At 46.8% G+C, this 13,347-nt stretch overlaps 1 pseudogene; it reads right to left on the bottom strand.

Annotated features, from left to right (window-relative positions):
- The window catches only part of LOC146172009 (transient receptor potential cation channel subfamily M member-like 2), a 765,506-nt pseudogene that overhangs the window by 175,251 nt on the left and 576,908 nt on the right, over window positions 1-13,347 (bottom strand).

Consider the following 13,347-nt stretch of genomic DNA (forward strand, 5'->3'; position numbering starts at 1 on the left):
TTCTACAGTATGAGAGGGTAGCCGGCATCGTATAAGCGTTATAAGCTGAAAGTTGTACAAGCATACGCACCTATATGTAGCATCATGGCTACATGACCAGGCAGTAGAAAGCTTCTATGATGACGTAGAATTGGAAATGGGGAAAAGACGCAGTATACTGTACTAATGGGCGACTACAACGCCAAGGTAAGTAGAAAGCAAGCTGGAGACCAAGCGCTGCGCAAGTATGGCCTTGAATTAAGAAATAACAAGGAAGAGTTGTAGTTGAGTTTTCTGAACGCAATAACCGACGAATCATGATTACCTTCTTTAGCAAATGGAAAGACATGAAGTGGACTTGGAAAAGGCCTAGCGTAGAGACGAAAGATGAAATTGATTTCCTGATTTGTTCTAACCCCGGGATTATGCAGGATGTAGAGGTAATCGCAAAAGGGCGATGCAGTAACCACAGAATGGTGAAATCTCGAATTAATCTGGATTTGGAGAGAAAACGGAACAGATTAGTGAGGAAGAAGTCTCACAACGAATTAGCGGTAAAAGGAAAAGTAGACGAATTCAGGCTCCGGCTACAGAATAGATACTCAGTGCTAATGAAGGCCGGCCTTAACCTAGAAGCAATGAACAATAACTGCAGAGATATCATCACTGAGTGCGCGGTAGAAGTAGGCGGTACCATTGTAAGAGAGAGGATACCGTTAAACTGTGTAAGAAGACGAGAGATTTTATTAAGAAATGTCAAAGTATGCAAGCCTTCAACCAAACAAACCGCATAGATTTGGCAGAGATATCAAACCTATTCAATAGGCGCTAGGTGGCCCACATAAGAAAGTATAACACGTGGAAAATTGCGCATGCTCTAAAGAATGGCCGCAGCCTGAAAGCGGTAAAGAGGAAATTAGGCATATGCAAAAACCAGGCGTATGCACTTAGGGACAAGGCGGACAATGTCATTACTAACATGGAAAAGATAATCAAGGTAGCCGAGGAGCTCTATACAGACCTAAACAGTAGCCATAGATGCCAGGACAAAAATGAAATTGGCTGTAAGGAAGAGAACTCAGACATTCCGGCAATAACGAAGGGAGAGCCATAGTAAGCCTTAGAAGCTATGAAAAGGAGGAAAGCACCTTTGGAGGTTCAGGTAAACAGAGATTTGTTGAAGGATTAAGGGGATATAGTGTTATAGAAAGTTGCCACCCTGTGCACGCAATGCCTGATGATATCAAGAGTACCGGAATCTTGAAAGAAAGTGTCGCTAGAGAATTGAAGAATTACAGACCAATCAGCTTACTATCAGTTACGTGCAAGGTATTTCCCAATATAATCGCTAATATGGTGAAGACAACCTTAAACCTAAAACAACTAAAGAAGCAAGCAGGATTTCGGAAAGGGTACTCTGCCATTGATCATATCCATACGATCAATCAATTGATAGGCAAGGGCTTGTAATATGACCAACCCCTATACACATCATTCATTGACTTCGAGAAAGCATTTGACTCGGTTGAAACCTCAGCAGACATGCAGGCACTGCGAGATCAGGGCATTGGCAAGTCATACGAGAAAGTACTGGACGTTGTCTATAGCGGCTGCATAGCAACCACAGTTCGGCACAAAAAAGTGATAACATTTCAATTAAGAAAAGTGTTAGGCAAAGAGACAGGATCCAACCGTGATATTTTAAGGCTCGCTTAGTGGGTGCATTCAAAGGCATGGAATGGGAGCAGTTAGGCAACAGTGTCGATGAAGAGTTTTTTCGTTGATGACATTGCCTTGTTAAGTAACTCAAGGAACCCATTGCAACTAATTAATAATTATCTAGACAGGAGAAGCGGAACGGTAGGCACAAAGAATAATATGCAGAAGACGAAGGTAATGTGTAACATCCTGGGAAAGTAACAGCAGTTTCAAATGGGTAGCGGAGCGCTCGAAGTGGTAGGCGAATATGTCTACTTAGGACAAGTAGCAAGCGCAGCTCCGAACCACGAAAGCGAAGTACAAAGGAAAATAAGATTGGGATGGAGCGCATTTGGAAGGTACTCAAATATTATGACTAGCAGCTTACCGGTATCGCCAAGAGGAAAGTCTACAACAGTTACATCCTACCGGTACTGAGCTATGCACTACTAAAGAAAATGGATTGAGATCTGCCACCTTGTGACTGTTAGGGGCTGACCTTCACTGCGAGAATCTGACCGTCCAGGTTGCCCGAATGCAGTCACGACAAAAGCTAAACATAACCTGCAAGCAAAACCTTTCGAAGGTGTTTATAAAAAGTCTAAGGACAAAACTCACCTCATATATGTCCTACTTCTAACAAAATATTTATCTGATTGTTAGGCTCACCTTTTCCACGAAAATTGACTCATGAGCTTTCATTACGATTGTTACTGTTCGATACAAACCAAAATCACGTATTAACGTCCGCTCGTAAGATTTGAGGCGCGTTGAAAGCAAAGTACTACACTTTGAAGGGCTAGTTGGTTCATACTAATTGAACGAGTAAAACTCCGCGAAAAAGACAGGACGTAAGAAGCACACAAGCACAAAGAACTGTGCCCTGTTTGTGCCTGTGTTTCTTACGTCCCTTCTTTTTCGAGCATTTTTACTCGTTGAAATCGAATAAGGACGCTAATCACTGTACGTTCCGCATATCTGTTGCTGTAGCCTTAGCAGCATGAACTAAGGGTTTCAGTAATTGGTACCAAAGCCTAAATTGAAACCAATAAAGTATAGTACTCAATTATTTTCTGCTGTTTTGCACTCTCCACGTGAATGCTGGTATTCTGTGTAATGTTCTGCGCGTCATTACAAAAACAAAAGAACAAAAATTTGATTACTACTAATTCCACGTGCGGTAATAACGCACAGCACTCGGGCTTTTTTTGCATTTCGACTTTGCTGAATATAGGGCCACTGCGGCCGTGGTCGAGCCCGCGGCCTTAAAATCATTAACGGAATGCCAAATCCAGCGTGTGAGGTGCAGTCTAGGAAGAATGCAGTGTGCTTAAAAATCCATTTCGGAGTGCGTTGCATCTGAATGCACTTAGGTGTTTTCTAAAAGGCATACAACGTTTTAATACATGCTTCAGGAACTTTAAGCTTTAAAACAGCGATCTACTCTCTGTCACGGAGAAGTGCGTGTCTGTTACCGCAGACGTGAGTTGTATCCGACTATAGTCTAAGCGACATATCAACGACGGAAAAAAATACAAATGCCTGCCACCGTTCATATACAATCTATCCCCACCCTTGCCTTGTGCTTGATGACTATCGCATCGCGGCGCTAGCAGCAGTCCAAGCCACGCCTTAAGTCATGTTTAGTGCGCAGGTACAAACATTGCTTATGTATTCTATGCAGTACCATCTCTCCCTCGCAAGCACATACAAGGTTCGTGTGTTAAGCGAAATCAACTTCGTTGTGGGGCCAAGTAATTTGACACGTGCGGCGACTTTTAATTTGCATTTATGTATAGGTGGACAGTGTCACATAATTTTTTTGTGCCAATTAATACCAAAAATATGGAGGGTGAGCCAGCGTCTTTAAGCCATTGTGCTGGCTTGTTTCCGTACATAGCTTCTTCGTGATGTTATATAAGCAAGATTCTGATTATATACCCTCACACCAACCATAGCCGTCCCATATTTTATACTGCACTCCCCAGAAGTAGCACAGCTAATATGAGGATTTTCATTGCTTTTTATGTCAAATTGTCCTATTGCTAACAGGGGAGATTGATGTGATTAAAACGAAACAATGCATTGAAACGAAAATATAATAAGCTTAGATTCAGACATCATATTTGCGCAAGATGGCGGAAAGAAAGCAAACAGGCATAAACAGGGGTTGGAGATGCAGCAAATGAGTACCGCGTACAGAGTGCGTGCATTCATCTTTTAAGAGTAGGTTGTTGTGTTTCGAATATACAAGAAGCATCCGACACCCTTGTCCTGAGACGGTCCTACTGATTCAGCTGAATATCGCTGATGGTGGACAGAAGATACGGTCAATAATATTTCGTGCCACCAGACAATAAATGATATAGCTGTTCGGTTTCTCTAGGTCAATGAAATAACAGGGACCAATGAGTATTTGACTTACCGGCAAGGTCTTCGATGGGTGTGAGAAAAAGGGAGAACCAAGCCTTGTGGAAGATGCGCCGAAACAGCTCCATGGTGATCGGATAGTCAGGGTAAAGTATTGCATGGGTGACAATGCCACCGCATATTATCACCAGCAGTGCCATGCGCATAAAATTTGCAAAATCCCGGACCACCTGCAAGAAAAAAACATTTAGGAGAAGGAGCGGACACCCCGATTCCCCCCCCCTCCACCCCCCCCCCCCACACACAAACCAAAAAAGAAAACATCGTTACCACCCATGCAGTGTTTGCGTGGACAGCATTGAGCACACCAACGATAAGGTCAGATAAACTGCAAAATGCATTTTATGGCTGCTCTCGAAGTAAAACATTTTCCGATAATTCCGAAAATTTACCCGAACTCTGAACTCACACACAGTCACGTGTTTATGACAAAATATTTTGGTAGCGCTTAAAACCTTTCGCTGTGTACGATAGGAAGTCTTATTTTGCCTCTTCTTCCTTTCTGATTACGTATAGATGCACTGATTGCCCTGTTCCCAGCATTATTAGCTGCCTAAAATGCTTGACTGCCGCATGAAATGCAGATGAATCTGCCTAGATATATAAACGGCCACCGTGAAGTCACTGTTACGGCTCATGCGCGTGCACGAGGCAGCGGACACCGGTCAGTAACTTTTCTTGGACACTGCTGACCGCGCCACGCTGGCGTCGAGTTGTCAAATTTCACACTGAAGTCCACGACTTCCGATGTAAGGATTAGTGAACCACGGCTCACCCATCGAGCGACACAAGTGAAAACAAGAGCAGAAGTTTATCTTCACTGAAAACAAGGAAATAAAGCGTACGTCACCTCTCCGCGCGGCGATCGAAAGGAAACCAAAAACACGGCCGTAGGCAATTAGAAGTATAGAATAATAGGGATCATGCACCCGGACAAGCACTCACATCACTGGTGGTCCAAGTAGGTCACGCACCTGGATCTTCGCCGAAACCAAAAGCCCCCCACGCGCTTGATCAGTATGCGTTCATAAAGCCCGGTTTACGCCTCCCTCAGTTGCTTGTGCGCATGAGTGGCGTGTACCGGTTCCAGGCGCCGACTTGATAAGTGGGCGTTGGCCGGGCGGCACACTCCCGGGCGTCTCTCTCGCTTTGGGAGACGCCCGCTTTGGAAGACATCTTCACTACCGGGCGGCGTGCCCACGGGCAGTGCCGACGTGGGCTTGAGACACTTTCGGAGCAGAGTTGAAAGCTCTGTGCCGGCTGCTGGTCGCCTCTGCTTACTGTTGCCGACCCGCGTTGTTTCCCGAGGCTTGCGGGTGTAGGGCACTGGCTCATCATGTGATGCCAGCATTTGCAGCGGAAGCAGACTGGGTGCTGATAGTTGCGGTGGTCGTCATAGCGCCTCCTGCTATCCGTTTGCCGGAGTTGGTCACGCATTCCTTCAATTGCTGCGGGAATACGCCGACGGCGGTTAAACGGGGGCCTGCTCACCTTATCGCTGGCAGATTGCGCGCGCACCGAGTGGGTTCAGAGCTCAGGGAGCCCGGGCGTTGTCCTGGGTTCGTCGTGGTGAAGGTGTCGATGCCCCTCGTCTCAATGCACGCGATGGTTACAAACACGTTTCCGATGCTGGTGGAGGCCTGTAGTCAAGCTCTGCTAGCACGCCAGCCTGGATTGCCAGCGCTGTATTGGCGAGATCATCCAAGCTGGCGTAATCGCTTGCCCTGACGTGCACTAGAAAAGAAGGATGACATTGTCTTATTCCCATCGACATCTTTTCGGCGCCCGAGACGACAGAGTCCGCACATTCATAGAGTTCTTGGAATGAACGGATGTATTCCAAGAGACTTTCGCCTGCCGCTTATGTTCGCCTGCGAAGCTCGTCCTTGATTCGGCGTGCCTAGTCAAGAAGCAGCAATTTTGCTTTCAGCGACTGTTCGAACTCGTCGCAAGTGGAGAACGTCTGACGCCAGAGAGCGGCGGAGCCTGTAAGCGCTGCAGCATGGTATTCTCGGAGAGGGCTTCAGCGTCTGCCATTGGCTGCAGAAAATCTCCAACCGACTTTGCGTCTGTGTGTCCTTCATAAGTCGGCACCGCGAGGTGCAGATGAAGAGGTTAGGAGGCAGCGTGGCCTGACGATGTGGCAGTGGTTACAAGGGGACCCTTGATTTCAGGGGAAGCTATGTTGGCACTCAGTGTCTTTATCTGTGTCTCGTGTTCATCAAGTTTTGTTTCTAAACGAGACGATATAGCTTCTAACTGGGCCGACAGGCGAAAGCTGCAGCTAGTTCCTAGTTTTTGTGCTAGGGGGTGTGCCCGCATTCTGTTCCATCGTCGGGTCTCTGCTTGGGCCTGCCTGAACATTACCGTGCGAGCACAACGTGGGACCGCACGATCTCGCTGGCGAGAAAAGCGACACAGGAGAAGAAACCCTAAACAGATGCTCGTAACCAAGGTGTGCGCTCATCATCATCAGCTTGATTATACCCACTGCAGGGCGAAGGCCTCTCCCATATTTCTCCACTTAACCCGGTTCTGTGCTAGCTGCATCCACTTGACCCCTGCGAACTTCTTAATCTCATCCGCCCACCTAACTTTCTGCCGCCCCCTGCTACGCTTTCCTTCCCTTGGAATCCAGTTTGTTACCCTCAGCGACCATCGGTTATCCTCTCTTCGCACTACATGTCCTGCCCATGTCCATTTCTTCGTCTTAATTTCTACTAGAATGTCGGTAACTTGAGTTATTTCTCTGACCCACTCTGCACGCTCTCTATCTCTTAATGTTACGCCTACCATTTTTCGTTCCTTAGCCCTCTGGGTTGTCCTCAACTGAAGTAGAACTCTCTTCGTTAGCCTCCAAGTTTCAGCCCCATAGGTGAGTACAGGCAAGATGCAACTGTTGTATACTTTCCTCTTGAGCGATACTGGTAAGCTGCTAGTCATAATCTGCGAGTGCTTGCCAAATGCGCTCCATCCCAATCTTATTCTTCTTGTTATTTCCTTTTCATGGTCCGGATCGGCGGTTACTACCTGTCCTAAGTAGACATATTCGCCGACTATTTCCAGTATTTCGGTGTGTGCGCTAGACAGACGCTAAAAATCCGTAAATGGGCGCCATATGAAGTTCACGCCGTCCGGTGTAAGGGTTCGGGAACCACGGCTAACCCATCGAGCCACACAAGTTAAAACAAGAGCAGAAGTCTAATAACTGAAAACAAGGAAATAAGGCGCCCGCCGCCTCCGCGTGGCGATCAAAAGAAAAGCACAAATACGGCCGTAGGCAATCTTGAGAGGCATAGAATAATAGGCCTCATGCGCCAGGGCACGCACTCATATCGCTGGTAGTCTTAGTAGGCCACGCACCTGGCCCTTCGCTGAAACCAAAAGCCTCTCAAGCGCTTTTTCAGCGTGCGTTTATAAAGCCCGGTTTACGCCCCCTCTCAGTTGCTTGTGCGCCTGTGCCGGTTCCAAGCGCTGACTTGATAAGCGCGCGTTGGCCGAATGGCCTACAACGCATGCCCATATTTGGTATCGAGGAACGGAAACAATCCCATATATAAACAGCTACTGACGACTCCCTTAGGGCGGGACCAGTGAAAGCCGCAGGGAAACTGGCAAAGGCAGACGGCGGCCGCGGAGAAAGGTTAAGCTGCTCGACGGGGAAAAAAGAGGCGCAAATATGGAGCGGAGGGCTTAACGGAGGAGGTGAACCGAAGAGCGAGGGAGAGTAATCGTAGGCAGCCGATGACACGGTGGAACGGATGATGAGCTAGGCAAAAGACGAGCTGCGCCATGACCTGGAAGCCCAGGGTCTAACCGCCGTTCACGTTCTGACTCTGTCATCCTGCCTCGGCGCCTGGCAACTCAACCCACCGCCAGATGGGGAAAGAAGGCAGCAGTGGCAGCATTCAGCATTCCACCAACTTGGCCGTGACGAAAGCCCAGCCCTTCTTCGGAGCCCGTGCCGCACCATGCCGAAGCAGACACAGCCAAGTCACAGCGAGTCGTAATTGACATAGAGCCAGTTGTTTTAAATATGTTTTAAATTATATTCCTTGTCTACTTCCATCTCCTCATGCCCAGTGTGGACCCAGGACCACTTTAAATAACAATGCGGAGTCACCACAACTCGTGCCTCTTGAAATGCCCCATTCAAGGAATGAATTACACCATGCAGCAGCTAGGGAGTGAAGACGCAACTAAATCGGCGATTCACACTGGAGTGCACCACCGATTGCGCCCAAGAGAGGCGTCTTGGGCGCAATTGCAATTGTTGTAACGGCGACAACCCTCCTTGCTCTGGTGTTGCGCCTGCCATTTGACCAAATGGGACGGGTTTGAGCAGCGTGTGCACCTACTAATCCGACACTGCATAATACTCAGTCGTACAATTTGAGTATATTTTAAAATAATAATATTATTAAGTTTATTTCGATCACCGTGTACATGATGGCGGGAGCCTGAAGTAAAAGCTGCCTTATGGCAGCTTGACAGATACTCAGACCCCACTTTGGAAAGCGCACAAAAGACCACGTAATATATAAAAACTACTACATGAGTACATAAGAAAAAAAACTTGTGCGCAAATTACATTAAGACAGTTTCGCGCACAGAACAGAAAAATAAAAGACAGAGTAATAGTAAGGCATAATAATAGGGTCTACCTTGATGAAAATGTGCATAGTATTTCTCAGCTCCAAGTGGGGTTCGCATGTCCTTAATCACGTTCTGCCGTTCCTCGAAACTGAGCTGTAACACTTGCAGGTAAATAGAAGGCGATGATCTCTAATCACGTCATATAATCTTGCATTTTATTTACCCTCCATTTGTAAGTGGTCTTATTGCGTGGGATATTTCAGAACAGGTAGCAATGGCTAAATGATGCCACGCACTATCATTCTCTTGTCCTGCCTTCCTCCTCTCGCACTTCAGTACTGCTACATGATACACCTTGCGGTGTCCTAGCTTTCTTCCTCGACTCTTCTTCGCTCAGGTGGCTCGCGGCGAGGACGAGGGATTCAAAGGCGCTGGTTTATACCGCACTTGTCTGCGCCCGCTTTGTTAAGACACCAGCGATGGCCAAATTCGGCTGCGTCTTTACGGCAAGATCTGAGAATACGGGTGACATCGGTGTATGCAAAATATACCCCCTGCTCTCAACATAACGCATTCTGAGAAGCATTCTCTTTCTTTCTGCGAGATCCAGTTTAATATTGTAGCCTAAAGTGTAGCGCAGTTTCACATTGCGGAAACTTCAGGAAAGTTATCTGTTGAGCTGTTTGGTCGTCAGGCGTACTAACAGCGCATTCAGCGCTACACAGGCACACACAAAAAGAGACCACTGGCATATGCGGCCGTGGCAGTAATGCGCATGCGTACAAGGTATCAAAGTAAAAGCACCAGTCTTATCAAAGCAGGCGTGACAGAAATGTTTGCTCAGCCGCATAAACAAAACCCGATGTGTCACACAGTTCCAATTTGCTTTTTTGGATATAAAGGACTTCTAGTTTCACGAGCCGTCTCATTTCTGCCTCTACGCAGATTTACCGCGTGGCAGAACCGTGGTTACGCAATTGGTGCAAGCCCTAGTCGCTCAACCTCATTATTTTCAATGTCTTTGGCATGTTACCAAAGTCGGTTATTTGAGCATGCAAAAGCGAGAAAGTTAGGAACATGCCAAAGGCATTGAAAACGTTGAGGCTGAGCATTAGGGCTTGCACCAATTGTGTATCATGGTTCCGCGAGGTGAGATCTGGGCAGAGGCATCTCTAGCTCTACAAGCCATTGATATAAAAAATAAGTTCAAACTGTATCAGTGACACCTTGGTATTTCTTTATGAGGCTGACCAAATATTTCTGTCACGACTTCTTTGGTAAGATTGATGCATTGTTTTCATACATTGTAAGGATGCGCATTGCCGAGAAGGCTATATATGTCAGCTGCTTTCACCTGATTAAACGATTCAAGTAAGCGCCCGTGGTGTCCTCTTTCTTGTGTGTGTCTGTGTTGCGCTGAACACCCTTCTATTATGACTGCGGAAACTTCCTGTGGGCGACAAGAAGCTTACCATTAGCTTTATTGTGTAGAGAAGCGGTCCAATCTGCGGTGATATTGGCAAGTAGATGAGAGTCTGGCGGTAGTAGAAGTACAGCAGGGTCACACACACAAGTACTTTACCACTGTACGGCTCTCCAAAGGGGCCGACTCGGAGAAGCCTCGACGTCATGTAGGCGACCCCGAAGAATGTTATGAGGAACACTTCGACGCACTTGGAAACCAGCGGTACGCTTGCGTTGTTCTGAAAATTAAAAAGTTAGATGTAAGTAAAACCTGCCGGCTGCTTGCGAAACGAGAGGAAACGAATAATGGGACAGTGAAGAACTTACGAGATGCAAACGGTAGGCGCGGTCGATAATTTCGGCGCCGATTAGGAAAATCCACACAATACAAATTGCGTCGAGCGTGCTATGTCCGCACGAAGGCCAGAGAGCACCTATGCTCAGCACGGCCAAAAATAAAATGTAGAATATCTGTGGAGAAAAATTTCATACCAGACTTCTTGATGGCGAAATTTAATAATCCTCAGTGCGCTTTTAATTTTTTCAACCCACTCCAAATCACGACACACTTTCTATGCCACAGTGAGGTAGAGCTTGAAAAACTGTCCCCACACTGGAGAGGTTCACGGTGCGAGAGTATAGCGCCCTCAAAACCGCAGGAGTTGTGTAACGACTAAATGCTGCTCGTTGCAGCCGAGCGAAAAGTTGGGCATGTTGGTAGTGGCTCATCTTCAAGGAAGAATAGGGCAGAAGACGATTAAAAGAACACACCGTGTGCGTTTACTAACAACTAATGCGTTTATTACAATGAATCGGAATAAACACGGAGCAAGAAAAAGAAGAGAAAAAAAAAAAAACAAGGAGCAAAATCACAAGATTAGCAATAACTATCTAGAAAATAAGTTTCTTTCTCCATAAGCGCGAGGGATGGCTCACTATGCAGTGATTTGTCTTGGCAATGTGGAATGCTTCAGCAATCTCCTGTTTCCCTTGATCACGATTTCTAAATATTATCGTCGTGTGGCCCAGGTTTGCGTCGCAAGAATTATCAGATTCCCAGTGTTATTGCACATGGCATACCAGATGTGCGCCTGTAAACACGGCACACATCTGGTGTGAATCCTGGCACACGGTTGCCTCAACCTACCTACTCCAGCAACTCTCATCGTTGCCTCTTTCCGATCCTTACCACGTGGCGAACTCAGTAGTCGAAATTTTGAACGCTGTTCTATAAGTCGTGTATTTATGCAACGGTAAGTTTGGCTCATGAATACAGCACCGCATGACACAGGGATCTTGCAAAGTACATGTTTGCTGCAAACTACCATCGGCTTGGCATGCTTAATGTCGCATTTTCTGCGCGTGCTCACACTTTCGTTTTCGGCAGCCTTTTTTTTTCCACGGCTCGACAGACTGGGCGGAGTTTCTTCGGTGCTGGAAACAAAATGTCAAACTTGCATCGTGTACCCACCTTCTTAAGCCCATGAGCAGTGCGGTGAATATAAAGAAAAACTGCAAGTTTTCTGTGCTGTCGCTTCTCTAGGGAACGCTTTGATTTTCCACAGACATCTTCCACCAATCTTGCCATCATCTCGCAGGCTCTGGTAATGACATGATGTGGATAGCCAGCGGTTGAGAGCCGCGAGACCTGTACTTCTAACCTGACCTCTACTACATGGCGACAGGGCTTGAGTAATGCTCCTCTGGTGCATGACTGGGCGATACCATTCTTGACAAGTTTTGAGCGCCTTGAGAAGTGCAGCAATGGTTTAATCGACCTTCGATTGTATTGCCAGCAAACACTGATGGTCCTGAAATTGAAGGCGTAGATCGAGGAACTGCAGCACGTTGCTTTGGGAATCTCGCAGATGTTCAGACCGAATGCCATTAACACTTCCAGTATGTCCGAAAGGTGGCGGTAAAATGTGTTTTCTTGGTAAATTCAATATAATCGTCAACAATCCTGAAAACCTTCAGCAGAGAACATCAGTAAGGTCTGTCAGCCCTTGACAAATAGATGTCACTCAGCACCGGGGGGACGCAGGAGCCGATGCAGACACCCGACTTCTATGGGTACAAGTTTCCTTCCCAGTCCATACGTGCTGAAGAAGCTTACGTCCATACGTGCTTGTCATGAAGGCGACGTCGTCGTTATTGATGATGTGGGTTCGGAGTATGCGCATAAGGTCAGCATAAGGCAATGAATAAAACAAATCTTCAACGTTTATGCTGAAGGCGCCGCAGTGGACCGGGTTCTTGCTCTTCAAAATTTCAACGACTACTTCTGAGTTCGCCACGTGGTAAGAATCGGAAAGAGCCAATGATGAGAGATGCTGGAGTAGGTAGGTTGAGGCAACCGTGTGCCAGGATTCAGTTTCAGTCACATTGCTGCGAAAACGAATATCCCTATTTAAGTGCTTTCGGGGAAAAGAACACCTGCAGACTTTGGTTTGGTGATATTTTTACAGAATTGGCGAGCCGTGTCATCTTGAAAACATTTAAAAGTGTGATGGCCTCATCTTTTACTTCCTTCAGTGAAACTGTCATCTCTTTGAAATTTTGAGTCACGGCCACCGCGGCTTTTTCAAACAAAAGCTCTTTGCTGAAACAACAAAAAAACCCACTTTATCGGATTGCAATGCCAGCAGATTTTTCGCAACTAGATCCTCTACAAGAGGCTTAACAATTTCCGGCTTACTTTGGTTCTCTTTACTTAGCATAATTGCGTTCATTAACTTTGACACACAGCGAGTGTGGAGTGGACTTGGTCGTGTGACTTGTCGAGTAATGGACCTCCCCAGCGACAATTATTCGGGTGCACTTAGGGCCGGCTGGTAGCAAAACTTTGATTCATGCTGTGGTATCTTAAACGTGCGGTCCAGTAACGGATCTCACCGAAGGGTCAAAACTTTACCTGCCGTCGGTCGCGTCTTCTTTCTTGAGGGAAGGCAAGGGCGAACACTATTCCATAGAAAACCGATAACTTGGTCAATTGTTCGGCACCAGTCTTGATACAGTAGTCGTTTACTTCCCGCTCTCGCACAAGGAGTTGAGAGATAATCCTTCAGTACCGTACTTGGCGCCCCGCTCAGAACGCATCAGAAGAGATAGCCTTCGTCAGTGACCAAGCAACAGCCTAAGGGGTCCACACATCACTTAGAAGTCCGTAAGGCAGAGTCC

The sequence above is a fragment of the Amblyomma maculatum genome, unplaced genomic scaffold (genome assembly GCF_055883805.1).
Source record: "Amblyomma maculatum isolate TAMU_Amacu unplaced genomic scaffold, ASM5588380v1 scaffold_15, whole genome shotgun sequence".
Classification (NCBI taxonomy): Eukaryota; Metazoa; Arthropoda; class Arachnida; order Ixodida; family Ixodidae; genus Amblyomma; species Amblyomma maculatum.